Source organism: Notamacropus eugenii, chromosome 6, assembly GCF_028372415.1.
Source record: "Notamacropus eugenii isolate mMacEug1 chromosome 6, mMacEug1.pri_v2, whole genome shotgun sequence".
Lineage (NCBI taxonomy): Eukaryota > Metazoa > Chordata > Mammalia > Diprotodontia > Macropodidae > Notamacropus > Notamacropus eugenii.
This window is the reverse complement of record NC_092877.1, coordinates 308,738,052-308,751,789: the sequence shown is the minus strand read 5'-3', so window position 1 is coordinate 308,751,789 and position 13,738 is coordinate 308,738,052. Positions and strand designations below refer to the sequence as shown.

The 13,738-nt window shown below is 37.8% G+C and overlaps 1 long non-coding RNA gene across 1 annotated transcript; it reads left to right on the top strand.

Moving 5' to 3' along the window:
* The first annotated feature begins 308 nt into the window (after positions 1-308).
* Positions 309-13,447, top strand: LOC140509697 (uncharacterized). Its single transcript, XR_011968886.1, has 3 exons — positions 309-502; positions 13,044-13,119; positions 13,294-13,447. It is a non-coding gene; the product is annotated as an uncharacterized lncRNA (long non-coding RNA).
* The last annotated feature ends 291 nt before the right edge of the window (positions 13,448-13,738 follow it).

Here is a 13,738-nt window from a genome sequence, read left to right as displayed (position 1 = left end):
TCTTCTCCACAGCCACCTGGCCTCCAGTTCCACCAAGCCAGCACTGGGGGCTGAGATTCAGATAAGCTTAGGGGGCAGGGCTTCTGCTCTTCAGTGTGAGATAAAAATATTCAGTTTGAGATAAAAATCAGCTGCTCAAATCCCCCTGGAATATTAGGTGGGGGCAGGGCTGCTACACAGGGCTGAGGTAAGAATCAGCTGCTCAGTGCCCCTAGGGTTTTTATGATCCAACAATGGATGCATGCTGCTGTAGGGGCTGCTGTGGGAACAGCTACTACCCACCAGCCCAATGTAGCCTCTGCTGCCTGAGGCTGGAGCTGTGGGAAGCCCCTTCTTGCTTCTTAGCCAGCTGAAAAAAAAAGCCCTCTCACTGACCTTTGGCACCTGTGGGTTTAGGGATCGGGGAACCACTGCACCATGCCACCGAGACCAAGGCTGGGCTGGGCTCTGCTCTGCGTCCAGTGGGACAGACGTTTCCTATCAGCCTTTCAGGTCACCCTGGGTAGGATATCTCCTCCATTCCATTGTTCTGTGGCTTCTGTTGCTCTAGAATTTGTTGAGAGTCTTTCTTTAAAGGTATTTTATGGGCTGTGGAGGAAGAACTAGTGTACGTGCGTCTTTCTACTCCATCATCTTGGCTCCACCCCCTGCATTTGGCATTTTTAACCAGAAAGAAGAATACTATGCAAATTTACTGTGGTCTATTGGGTCTAATAGGTCTGTTGGGACTTTTGGCCAGTATTGGGGTACTTTCCATTATGGCCTGGAATTGTGCTGATTTAAACCACAAATATTACTCTCTGGTCACACTCTGATCAAGAAATCCCTGAGAACTTATAGCACTCGCCAACACTGTTGTTCTCAACTTGTAAGACCACTGCCTATGTCCTACTCCAATTTTCATCAGATTCAGGAGGTTTATTATGATATACTTATTTGTTACTGGCCAGTCAATAAACCCTAATTAAACACCTACTATGTGCTAGGCTCTGTGTTAATCACCTCAGAAGACTAAAGAAAGTGAAAATACAGTCTGATCTAAAGGTGCTGAAATTCAGAAGTGACTGGGATATTATACACATAAGAGATGCCCAATGCTTTTTAATTTTAATAATTTAATCAAACATCATTTCATCATGAACTTGATTCTTAAGCAATTTGTGAACAACACACTGGACGTAAAAGGAAATTAGAATTCTTTTAGTGAGATAAGGCATATAAACCAACAGCAGAGCCTAAAAATAATAGGACCCATGCCCCTTATTATTTTTAAAAGCCAGGCTCACATGCATGCATACATACATACACATGTGTGTATATATACATACATACATATGTGTATGCTATTATATAACATGTTGAATTTTATATGTATATTAATATATATCTTAATTGGAATAAATATAATTAATATCTCAATAATTCCATGTTCTCAAAGACGTTGCATACTCCTTACAGTAGCATAGAATTTGATGAAAATGCATTTTTCTTGTCCTATACAACTTTTGTCCAGGTGCTCCTATGAAACCTCCACTGGAGAGCCATTCAATGTACTTGCAGGTGATGGTGATGATTGGGTTTTCTGTCTTGACAATTGGATGGGTACCAATGTAGGATGCTCATCTGGCTAAAGTTAGGTACCCTTTTCTTTTCACTTTACTGTTCTTGAGTCAGAATACAATGAGGAAAATAGAGATAAAGTTGTCAACAAATTGTGATTGCCTCGGGAATTCCTGTATGAATGAAACTGGTGAGGGTACTTTATAAATAACCATGTTTGAGCTCAACTATATATGTGTCAACACTAAGTTGAATAGTTTTCTAACCATTCAAATCCTAGGAATCCTAGGATAAAACACCTTCCCTTTTAATCTGTAAGCTATGATCAAAATATGTTTAAAATTCAGGAGTATTCTTATAACATAAATTATCGATTCCATTCCCTCTCTTATCACTTAGGAGATAAAGACTATGTGACACCTTCCCTCCCACAATATTTTTGTAGCAGCCAGTTTGGCTCTTTTGTTTGCCATAGGCAATTATCCTTCCATTGTGTCTGACACTAGAGCCCTTCGTAGGAAGGGTGTTGTTGAAGCCAACCTGTAGCTCAGCATGGCTTATGATGGGTATTGTTCTCTACTCTAGGGGAGTCAGTCATGACTGTAATATTGTGATCCACTACAGTTGACATTGTGTGAATTATCATATTTCATGCTTGGTTATATTCTTGTGTTCCATGCAAAATAGAAAAATGGATCTTTTGTACAATGTAACATTTTCCTTTGGATTTGGAAAAGTTCCAAGTAATATTTTATTCACAGTTCTCTCAGACAAAGTTTGTTTTTTTAACCAAAGATTTTACCACCTGCATATTTAATTTTTTCACATGGCAGGATATTTCAAACAAGAATTTGAAGTGCTGCTAAAATGCAGTGAAGAAATCCTGGTGTGGTTTTGTGTGTGCTAGAAATACAGAGAAAATAATATTAGTCTATCCAAATGATGAATGAGAAAAGAAATGGGGAGAATTTTTGGAAATTCAATAGAATGTTAAAGCATAGATTACCTGAGCAATAGAAGATATAATGTGGCATATAGCAGCTCCTTGACCTGCTCTGAGAGATCTCCTGCTTAAAAAAGAAAAATTCAATTCACAAATTCCATACAAGAACAAGGATAAAAATAATATTCAGTAGAGTGTTCTAGTTCCTTATATCTATTCATCTCAAAATGGGCTTTTAAAATATCAGAAGGGATTCCAAAAGGCTGAGTAAACTATATTTTTGCAGATAAGGACTTGTAACTTTTGTAGTCACTTCTTTGGGTTCAATTTATATTTCTAGTCACCTCTAGGGTAGAGTCTGGAATTTAGTTGACATTAATGAAGCTTTACCTAAAATTTTAATAAGAGAAAAGAAAAAGGAAAAAAAAATCTCCAATGAAACAGGCATTGACTGGTTTCCGCCATCCCACATAGTTAGCAATTTTAGTGGATGAGCACTTTTAGCAAGAGTCGTTATAAGAAATGTGGGGTTAGCCCTTCCAGGAAGTAAGGAGCTTTACCTCTCTGTAGAAAGTAAGGCCATGGGTTTTCATAACTTAAATAAATAATGGGTCCTAAAGATTTCAGAACCAAACAAAGGGTTAATCAATCAATAAATAAATATTTATTAAGCTCCTATCATGTGTCAGGAACTATGTTAAATACTAGAGATACTAAAAGAGACAAAAGATGCGTTTCTGTCCTCATAGAGGTCAAAATCTAATGAGAGAAAAAAGGGAAGCTGATTTTTTTCTAACAAACCAATTTAAAAATGGCTAATTTCATTTTAAAAGAGAGATTGGAAAACCAAACCAAACTGTCCATATAAAAAAAGAGAACTTTTTTTTACGTCCATCCCAAAGAGAACTATTATCATCTTTCCTGATTGGGCATAGTTACGCTTTTATTTCAAGACTTTGGCTTCCTGTCAGCAGCCTTGCTAAAAGACAGATAGCTGCAAATGTTTTAGTCTTGAATAAGGCACCAATAGCACTTTACCTGCAATGAAGAATATTTCTAATGAAAGTTAAAAGGATGAACTTAGAAAAAACAAAGGACAGAAAATAATAGAGTTGATGATAACAGTAACAAAGACCTGTCATAGGTTGTCTCACTTAGATTCTTAATCTTGCTATTTTATATGGGTAAAGGGTAGAATTAAAAAAATAGATAAAAGTACCATTGATGTCATTTCTTTTTATAGCATAGTCATTTCTGGATTATATTACACATACCTAAACACACATACACACACATGAATCCTCCTTTCAAAAAGAATATACGTGTGTGTTTGTGTGTGTGCATCTGTATTTTTTTAAATAAAAAATGAAAACAGGTTTAATATTTTAAAAATAAGGAAAAAACTTGAATCAAAACAAGAAAAATGACTCTATCCTCCAATAGCCCATGTTTTGAGCTCCTAGATTTAAGCCAAGAGTTCTTAAGTGGTTTTTTTTGTGTCATAGATCCCTCTGGAATGCAGTGACATTTAGGGAACACTTGTCAGAATATATTTTTTTAATAACTGAAGGAAATGCTATATTTCAGTTAGAGGTTAGTGAAAATAGATAATATATTTCCCATCTAAGTTCCACCCTGTGGAATCTATAAAGCCCTGACCTAAGTTCCTAGTGACCTTAGTGGTCAAGTCCAAGCCTGTCATTCTGCAGATGATGACACCACCGAGTCTCAGGGAGGTTAAATCACTTGCTCAGTATTGTCCCAGGTATTATGAGGAGAGAGATTTGAACCCATTACCTTTGACTCTCTCTTCTGTTCCATTTTGCCACCCAGTAGGCAGGAAAGTTTCATTCTCTGTTCTCCAAGGTCATTATTGTTCTTCAGCTGACCAAGAGTTTGGTCAACTCTTTGTCGTCTTTTCATGTATGTTCCTGCAGTCACTGTTAACTCTTTGAAGGCTAAAGGAAAATTTTAGGAAAAATCCAAAGACTGATGAGTGTGTTCATTGCTCTCATTTTATAAGTAAGACAATTGAAGGTGAGGGAGGTAAGTGGCTGTCTCAGTATCACATAGGTAGCTAAGTAAGGATTTGAATTCAGCTCTTCTGACTCCAAATCTTCTGTTCTTTCCAAAATAGCATGCTACCTACCCAATTGTTTTTATTTAATAGATCATACAATCATTGATTTTTTTTTTGCATTGTATGAGACAAGAGATATCACTGAAGTCAAACCTGCTCGTTTTACAGATGATTAAACTAAGCAATGGATGTACTACTAAATGTATCACATGGATCTTTTCTGGCTAAACAGAGAATTGAACCCAGGTCTCTTGATTTGAAAGCAGTGAACACAAAACTGTGACTATTCATAAGATGTTCATATGAAAATAAATAGAGAAAAAAATTCTTCCAAATGTAGCATTTGAAGGTACCTCTCAACTCATTGAGAAGGTCCCCCAGTTGATGAGTACTATTGAATATAGCTGACCTTGCCCAATCCCAGGGCAGCAAATTTCCTGATGATGCCTCCCCCAGCCTTCTCTATGGACTTTCAGTCCATAGCTTCTGGAGCCTGAGCATCCCATGAGATTCCCTCTCTGTTGAAATTTATTTAACCCTGCCCGCTTCTGCCCCTTCTTGGGCACTCCTGCACCCTGGTGCTACATGGTGGCCTCAAATTACAATTCTCTTGCCTGGGTTAAAAGACTCTAGGTTTTGTTATTTAGCAATCTTCTTTATTTCAGGTTGACAGTACTCTGAGTTAAAAAATCTGTAAGTCTGTACACCTTAGAAATATATAGCTTAGGGCTGGGGAATCTGAAGCCTTAAGGTCACACATGGCCTTCTAGGTCCTTAAGTGCAGCCTTTTGAATTCAATCAAAAGGCAACATGTGTTCTTAAGGCTGCAGGTCCCTTCACCCCTGATATAATTCATGAGGCTCCACCAATATGCTCAACCTTTCCTTGACAGTTATAGGAAGCAAATTCAAAATAAAAACATTTAATTAAAGAGTACAATAATAGAAGAGACAACAAAGCATTTTCCAAATAAATCTGGGGCACACTCTCCCACGAAAACACACAGATTCATGGGAGGAGTGGATACATACGAATGGAAACAGATTTAGTGAAGACTTCTCAGTGGTGTGGAGACTCCTCCCTAGAGTGGAGAAGGATCAATGATTGGCTATGGCTCAATAACTCCTCAATACCTAATTTGCATATACCCAAGCAATCTGCAGTCCTCACTTTGGTCCACCTGATTTGCATAAGTTCTCAATGCCCAATATGCTGAGTTGTCAATGCTTCATTTGCATATGTTTTCAATGCCCAATTTGCATATGATGACATGTATTTTTGTGGGCTTTGTAACAGTCCCAGGTGCAGGAAATTTGAACCGGGTTCCAAAAGGCATTGGTTAGATTTCTCACCTAGAATGTAAGACCTTGCTTCTCATCTAATAAGAATAATAGTCAGCGATGGGAGGGGGACTTCCTTGTTAGGGTCTGTATAAGTTGCCATTCTGTTTCTGTAAGGCTCCTCCCCACTCCAGCTTTACTGGTGAAGGGATCACCCGCTTCTCAGGAGAACCAAATAAAGGAGATTTTCTGTTTTTACTTTGAGATGCCTCTGAGCAGTCAATTTGAGTAAGGGGGGGGGGGGGGGGTCATGCTATCTCACATACATATACAGGTCCCAACTAAAGAGGTGCACATATCAGGAACGTGTATGGTCAAGCACATGTGTGAAATGGCACACATTTAGGGAACACAGATGATTACAACATATCTGGATGAACAAGTTATGCTTCTGCCACTATGGGGCAATTGTTACCTTTCAGTGGGGTCAGGATGATGCTCCCACTTTCACTGGTCTCAGTCCCTGATGAAAGCTGATCCACTGGTCACTGCTGGACACTGTTCTGGATAATGCCAGATGCTATCCTCTGTTGGGCCTCTGGTCCTTGCAGTAGCTCCAGCTTCTGACTGCCTTGGCTGAAATCTCAAGATAGGGTGCTTCCATATTGTTACTAACTAGTTCTTTCGAAAAATTTGGAAACCTTTGCCCTAGGACCAGCAAAAATCTCTCCTGCTTTGTTACCTTATAATATGGGCTTTGAAGCTCCCCATTTCTGGAACAAGATCTCAACCCCAGGTTCTTTAGAACAAAGAGCAGGGTTATTCCAGATAGCTACAGCCCTCCGGCTTCATCTTTTCTTTCTGTTCCTTCTTCCTGGTACTGTACTTGTTCTCCCTGGAGGAGTCTCACACATGGCATCTGTTCAATAGATTTTTCAAAATTCTTTGCCTGCAGGCTATGCTACAAACCAGACAATGGTTATTTGCTCAATAATTTGCAAATGGCTCTGGAGGTTTGGAGTTCCCCAGATTTTTAAACCCCAAGTCTTTCTCATTTGCTCATGTAGATGAAGCGGCAGAAAAAAAAGGTAATGAGGCAAGGTAAACTCAGGGGCCTGTATTCCTGTTCTTTTAATACGCAAACACAATCAGTCAACTAGAACTTATCAAGTGACTACTATGTGCTAAGCAATGCAGCCAATCCAAGTTAGAAAAGGGCATTGAACACTTCATTAAGCAAATCAATAGTGATTCTGTATATAATAGCGATAGTCATAGGGACTGAATATGTATTTAATTAGTATAGAAAACTCCCAGGTAAAGATACTTCATCTACTAATGTAGGCTGGGGCAGATGGGTAAAATAGTTGATAGAGTGCTGGGTCTGAAGTCCTGAAGACTCATCTCCCCGAGTTCAAATATGGCATCAGATATTTATTAGCTGTGAGAACTTGGGCATGTCACGTAACCCTGTTTGCCTCAGTAAAATGAACTGGAGAAGGAAATAGCAAACCACTCCAGTACCTCTGCCAAGAAAACCCCAGATGGGATCACAAAAAGCCTGGCACATAGTAGATGCTTAATAGTGCTTATTCTGTACTTTCCTTCTGCCTTTCCTTTCTTCTTATCCTCTTTTTTCTCCCTCCCTTCCTTCCTCCCTCCCTTCCTTCCTTCCTTTCTTTCTTCCTTCCTTCCTTTCTTCTTTCCTTCCTTCTTTCCTCAAATACTACCATTGGCTTACCCCAAATGAATCATTTAGAAAGCTTTTACTGCTCTATAGTAAGTGCCAAATGTTGAAAAAAACTGAATGGGAGAAACTAATCCTCTTTCCCGTCTCCCCTAAACCTATATACAAACACTTCTAATACACAATAACATGTTTTAAAAAATGCCCTAAAGAAGTCCTCCATTACATTAGGGAGATCTATAGAAATTTTTGGGAAAAAATGGACAAGGTTTGTGCAGGATAAGAAAACAAGATAGGTTGTGATTTCCCTTACCTTTGAGATCGCGGATCCTTTGTAAGTTGTTTAAGAAGATACTATTCTTATTGGGCATTGTAAGTATAAGTTACTAATCAGACCACAAATAACAAAAGTTACAAATCTAGATTCTGTTCCCAAATGAAAAAAGAAGCAATGTTTTGAATTGGATCTTCTTTATTTAGCAACTCCATTTTAGCAATGATATTGAATTGTGGAAAACAGGGGCAATAGGAAAACTTGGTGGTCTGAAAATAAAAGTTGTCCCCAGGTGTCTCTCTCTGGCTTTCAGTCCTCCTGGTCATATCACTTTGTATTTGGAAGACTTTGTTTCCAGGTCTATTAAATGAAGATGGGGAAGGTTGTTCTAAGTTTCCTTCTTTTTCTAACAATCTATGATGTTGTCTCTGAAAAAGTAGAATGTAAGCTATTGAAGGGTAGATATTATTTCCTTTTGTGTTTTTCTATCGCCAAGAACATTTAGAGAGTAAGTGCTTAATAAATGCTAGTTTAATTTTTTTAGTTGTATCAGGAGGTGATTTTGCTATGTGTCAACATGCTCACATGGCAGAATTTTTAATCAATCAGTCTTTTTCTTCTGTCAGTAGTATTCTCCTCCTGCCTCTCTCCTTTCTGAATTTCCATTCATTGTTTTAATTCCAACTAAAATACCATGGTCTACCTGGAATCATTTTTCATCTACTTGTCAATAAAGGAATGCAAGGGAAGAAGCTATAGAAACTGAATACCAAGCATCTCTCCTTGAGGTTTTCCTTATTTGGTGAAAGGCCTAGAACCCAGTACTTAATAGATACTTGCTAAATCAAATGAAGCATCCCTCCTCACTACAAACTCCACATAGTACTTTCTTCTACAGTTCTATAAAACAGTTATCAAATTATATAGTGCATTATAGTTATCTCTGTTTATATCTTATAGCCACTCTCCTACCTTCACTACTTTCTAGACTGATAAGTAGTACAGTGAGCAAGAACCCTGCCTTTTCTAGAGTAGATGTGTCTCTCTGAACCGAGCACAGTTCTCTCTACACAAAGCAAGTACTCAATCCAGGATGGCTGAATGAATAACCATTTTTTTTCAGTTCAATCCCTCCCTCCCTGTCCACCTTCTATTTCCTAACTACTGGCACATTTTAGCCCCAGGCTCCTCTGAGACCCTTCAAGTACAATGTTTTATTTTGTGTGTGTAGTTTCTATGTCAATGACTGGGAGGTAATCAGATTTTATAGAGCTTTAAAGGTCTTTTTCTTTTTTTTTAAAGAAAAATCTATAATGATTCCCAGATGACTTTTGTAAATGGATTTGAAATCTTTGAAGACAAGCTTGACAACTTAACGCATATAAACCAGCATCTATCCCCATCTCTGTCCCTTAAGGGGCCAACCAGAAACTCCTTCTCATTCTATACCATCCCTGGGCTCTCAACCAGGGTAGTTGTGACTAGCATTGTTGCTGATTGCTATTAAAAAAGAAAACAAACAAAACTTCATTGATATCAAATGAAGGAGCTATTTAAGGTGAACAGAAGGCAACCCTCTTTGACATTTTCCCTTATTCCCTGAGAAGCCTATACCTTAGCACATAATGATAATAATAACTGAAATTTTAATAACATGGTTGGCACAGCACTTCACATACATCATATTATTTGATCTTCATAGCACCCCTTTAGTGTAGATACTACCTCCAGGGGGTGGGGAACTTGCTACCTCAAGACCACATGTGGCCTTCTACATCCTTCGGTGTGACCTTCTGACTGAATGCTTATATTAAGGGCATTTGTTCTGTGAAGTTTGGATTCTGTCAAAAGACTGCATTTGAGGACCTAGAGGGCAACATGCGGCCTTGAGGTTGCAGGTTCCCCACCCCTGGTTGTTATATAGATGAGAAATCTGAGCCTCAGAGAGGTTAAGTGACTTTCCAGGAGACATATTATTAACAAGTGTGAGAGGCAGGACTCAAAACTAGGTTTGTCCTGACACCAAGTTCAGTGTTCTTTCTACTCATAAAGATATCTGACATTTATATATTGTTCTAAGGTTCTAAATGGCTTTGCATATGTCAGCTTATTTGATCCTTACAATAGCCTTGTAGGTAGATCCTATTATCATATGCGTTTTACAAATAAAGAAACTGAAGTTTTTACAGATTAAGTGATTTGCCCATGACTACAAATGTCAAAGAAGAAATTCCAACCCAGGTCATGCCAACTCCAAATCCATCATTCTTTCTTTTACACCGTAGCGCCTGTCATGAGTACAAGTCTATGGGTGAGTTAAAAAAAAACAAAAAGAACTTCAGGTAAAGGCAGCAAGGTGTAAGACCATTGGTGTGTTTATCAGAAGATAGTCGCCATTAGACTATAAGCTCTGAGGACAGGGAATATCTTTTGATATACACCACACACACACATATATATATGTTTGTGTATATGTGCATGTGTGTTTGTATATGTATACATGTGTGCATGTATATATGTATTGTATATATTTGTGTATATATACATGCTTACACATATACATATGTATGTGTGTGCTCACATGCATACACACATATACGTATGTATATGTGTGTGTTTTTCCCCAGTGCTTAGCACATTGCCTGACACGTAGTAGAGGATCACTGACTGACTAGTGCAATTCCTAGTTCTGACACCTTCCAGCTACTTTCAGTCTCTTCGTCTCTGAAATAGGAATAAGGATAGTGGTAGCACTCACCCCATAAGACTGCTGTGAGAAAAAAAAAAATTAAAAAAAAAAATCTTAAAGAGTTATGCAGGGTGTCCTGAAAATCTTAGTACAATTTTAAGCTTTAATACCTTAAGATTATATAAGCTTAAAACTGTATTAGAACTTTTGTAATATATAAGTAGGAGCTTTTATCCTTCCTGAGTTCTGCCCCTCTTCTCATGTAAGTGTTTTGTTTTGTTTGTAAATATCCACTACAGTTTACAAGAGCTAGCTATTGTCTTAGTTAAAAATAGATAAAAAAATGAGTACCTCAGGGTAAAATTGTTATCATCATCATCAACATTAATAGCTAGTGTGTGGGATACAGTGACCCTTACTCAAATTAAACTCAGAGGCTTCTCAAGGTAGAAGCAAAAAGGAATTTATTACAATCTCATGAGAAGGGGCACTTCCTGCCATACCATGGGTGGTGTCAGCAAGGGAGTGCACCGGAACAAGGTGGAGTACAACGTTATATAGTCCCTACTGCAGAAGCCCATTAGCCTCTCTTCCCATTGGCTGAGAATCCACACATACAGTCTAAGAGCAGGAATCTACCCCAAAGACAAAGAACACAGAAAAGATCGTTGCTCACCAATGAGGGTTTTTGTTACCAAATATGAAACTTTAAAGGAAGAGTGCTGAGGTGGCATAAGGGGAAAGTGAAGGGGGAAGGGTACACCAGGTTGCCAGGAACTTCAGTGATTTTCCTCCATCCAGGAGCATCTTATTTGCCTAAGGCAGATACTTAATTATTTTAGCTTTGGCAGGAAGGGTGTGGGTTTTGGGGAATTCACGCCTGAGGGGTCTTCATTTAATCTGATTTCACTTAGCTAGAAATTAAATAGTGCTTTAAGATTTGCAAAATACTTTCCATATATTATCTCGTTTTATGCTCACCATAAACCTGGGAGCTAGGGGCTATTGCTCTCATTTCAAGAGGAGGAGACTAAGGCAAAGAGGTTAAGTGCCTTCTCTGTTGTTGTGTCAGTCATGTCCTACTCTTTGCTATTCCATTTGGGTTTTTCTTGACAAAGATACTGGAGTGGTTTACCATTTCCTTCTCCAGCTCACTTTACAGATGAGAAAACTGAGGCAAACGTGGTTAAGTGGCTTGCCCAGATTCACACAGCTAATAAGTGTTTGAGGCCAGATTTGAACTAATAAAAATGAGTCTTACTGACTTTCCACCAAGTACTTTGTCCACTAGGCCACCTAACTGCCCCTTAAGTGACTTACTCAGTCAAAAGCAGAATAAATACTCCTAATGCAGTACACTCAGCTAGCAAAAACATTCAAAAGAGGATATGGAAATCATAGTTAGCTTTAGCTACAGATTCCTCTTTGGACACACACACACACACACACACACACACACACATACATATATATACATATACACACACATATATTAGGCACAAACTGTAACATGATAGGCACTGGTATAAACAAAAATCTTTTCATCTTTCTTGTGGAGTGCCAAAACAAATAGGAAGATTTTGCTCTGAAATGTACTGATCAAAACTCTCCCTAGGAAAAGAGCACAAGGGTATCAAACTCATATTATGTGAGTAAAATACGAATGAAGCTTATAAAAAAAAAATTCCCAGCATTTTGTCTCTGATCAAAGCCATGACAGTGTACCCAGCTGAAAGATTTAGTAAAATAACAGGGTCAGAAGGGACCTTAAAAGCCATCCAGTCCAAACTGTATGTGATAGAAAAATTCCTTCTATGAGACAGCTAATAAGTGAATATCCAACTTCAATTTAATGACCTCTAATGAGGGAGAGTTTCCAGCTTTTTTTGTTACTGTGCTACATGTTGGGTTGGGGGTGTGTGTGTGTGTGTGTGTGTGTGTGTGTGTGTGTACATGCATTCCCTCCTTCATAAAATATATGTCTCCCTCCCCACCCTTGTCATGCCAAAGAAGTATTAAACTCTCCCTCTACCCAAAGAAGACTTCTTATAGAATAACTATATAATTAAAATCTCCTATTACTACTACAGTAGCAGGCAATTTAACTGGAATGAAATCATAAGCTTATTGACTTACAGAATAAACCTCATATTTTTGTACATCTTCCAAAACTTCTAATATACAGTATGTTGCCTCTGCTCATTTTTTTATGTGATTGAGCTCTCAAGATTTTGATGCCTTCTTTAATTCTTTGTTATGAAATCATACTTCTAACAGTTGATTTTAAGCATACTTTTGACAGTATATTTTCCAAAGTCTAACTTCAATTAGGGCCATAGATTTTAAATGGGATATAATTCCAGTGACTTCCCAGACTGCTGCAGAATATTTATATCCAGCTTTTTAATAGGTTTCTTAGCCTTTCATAATATATATGGCATGGTGTAAGGATGCATTGTAGTATTCCATCTCTATTTGGGAATTTTATTATTCTAAAACAATTTTGATTCTATCTAAATATATTTTTCAGAGTTCATCATTTCCTCCATGGAGACAAGATTTCAGGTCCAATGGAAATAAAATCACATTCCTTTGACTTCTTTCAGGTGAATACTTTATAGTCTGATGAAAATATACAGGTATCACAGGCTCATGTGGACTTCTGACAGGAGAAAGAAAAAGTGAATTTCGGAAGTAAAAATTAACTTTTTCTGGTCTTCAATACGCTGGTCTTTTTATTGTCTTGTTCATAAGAAGTATTTTTTTTTCTTCATTACAAGGTTATTTGCTGCCACTGTTTTCCTCATCTTCTAGCTCCTCGTCCAAATTGAAGAAACTTATACTGAATTGAAGAGGAATTATAACATCCTTCCAGCTGCCACACTCCTCTGAAAATCTTTGCTTCCTTTCTGAGGATTTATTAAGCTGTTTTGTAGAAGAAAAAAAATTGTATCATATTGTAATTGGTTTTGTTTGCTTCTTTTCAGTCACGTTTGGATTTGAACAAATCTTCAATCACTTTATTTTTACACACAAATACTACAGCAATACCTCTCATAGTCTTTGAAGGGTGCTCTTTAAAAGCTACAATTTTAATTATTTCCTTGGAGGAGTATTTACTCTTTAAAAAAGCAACCCCAAAAGACTGATAATAACTAATAAAAAGTGAAGAAACTAAAGAATTACATTTTCATCTGTTCAGTCAGATATTTTGAGTGAGCTTAG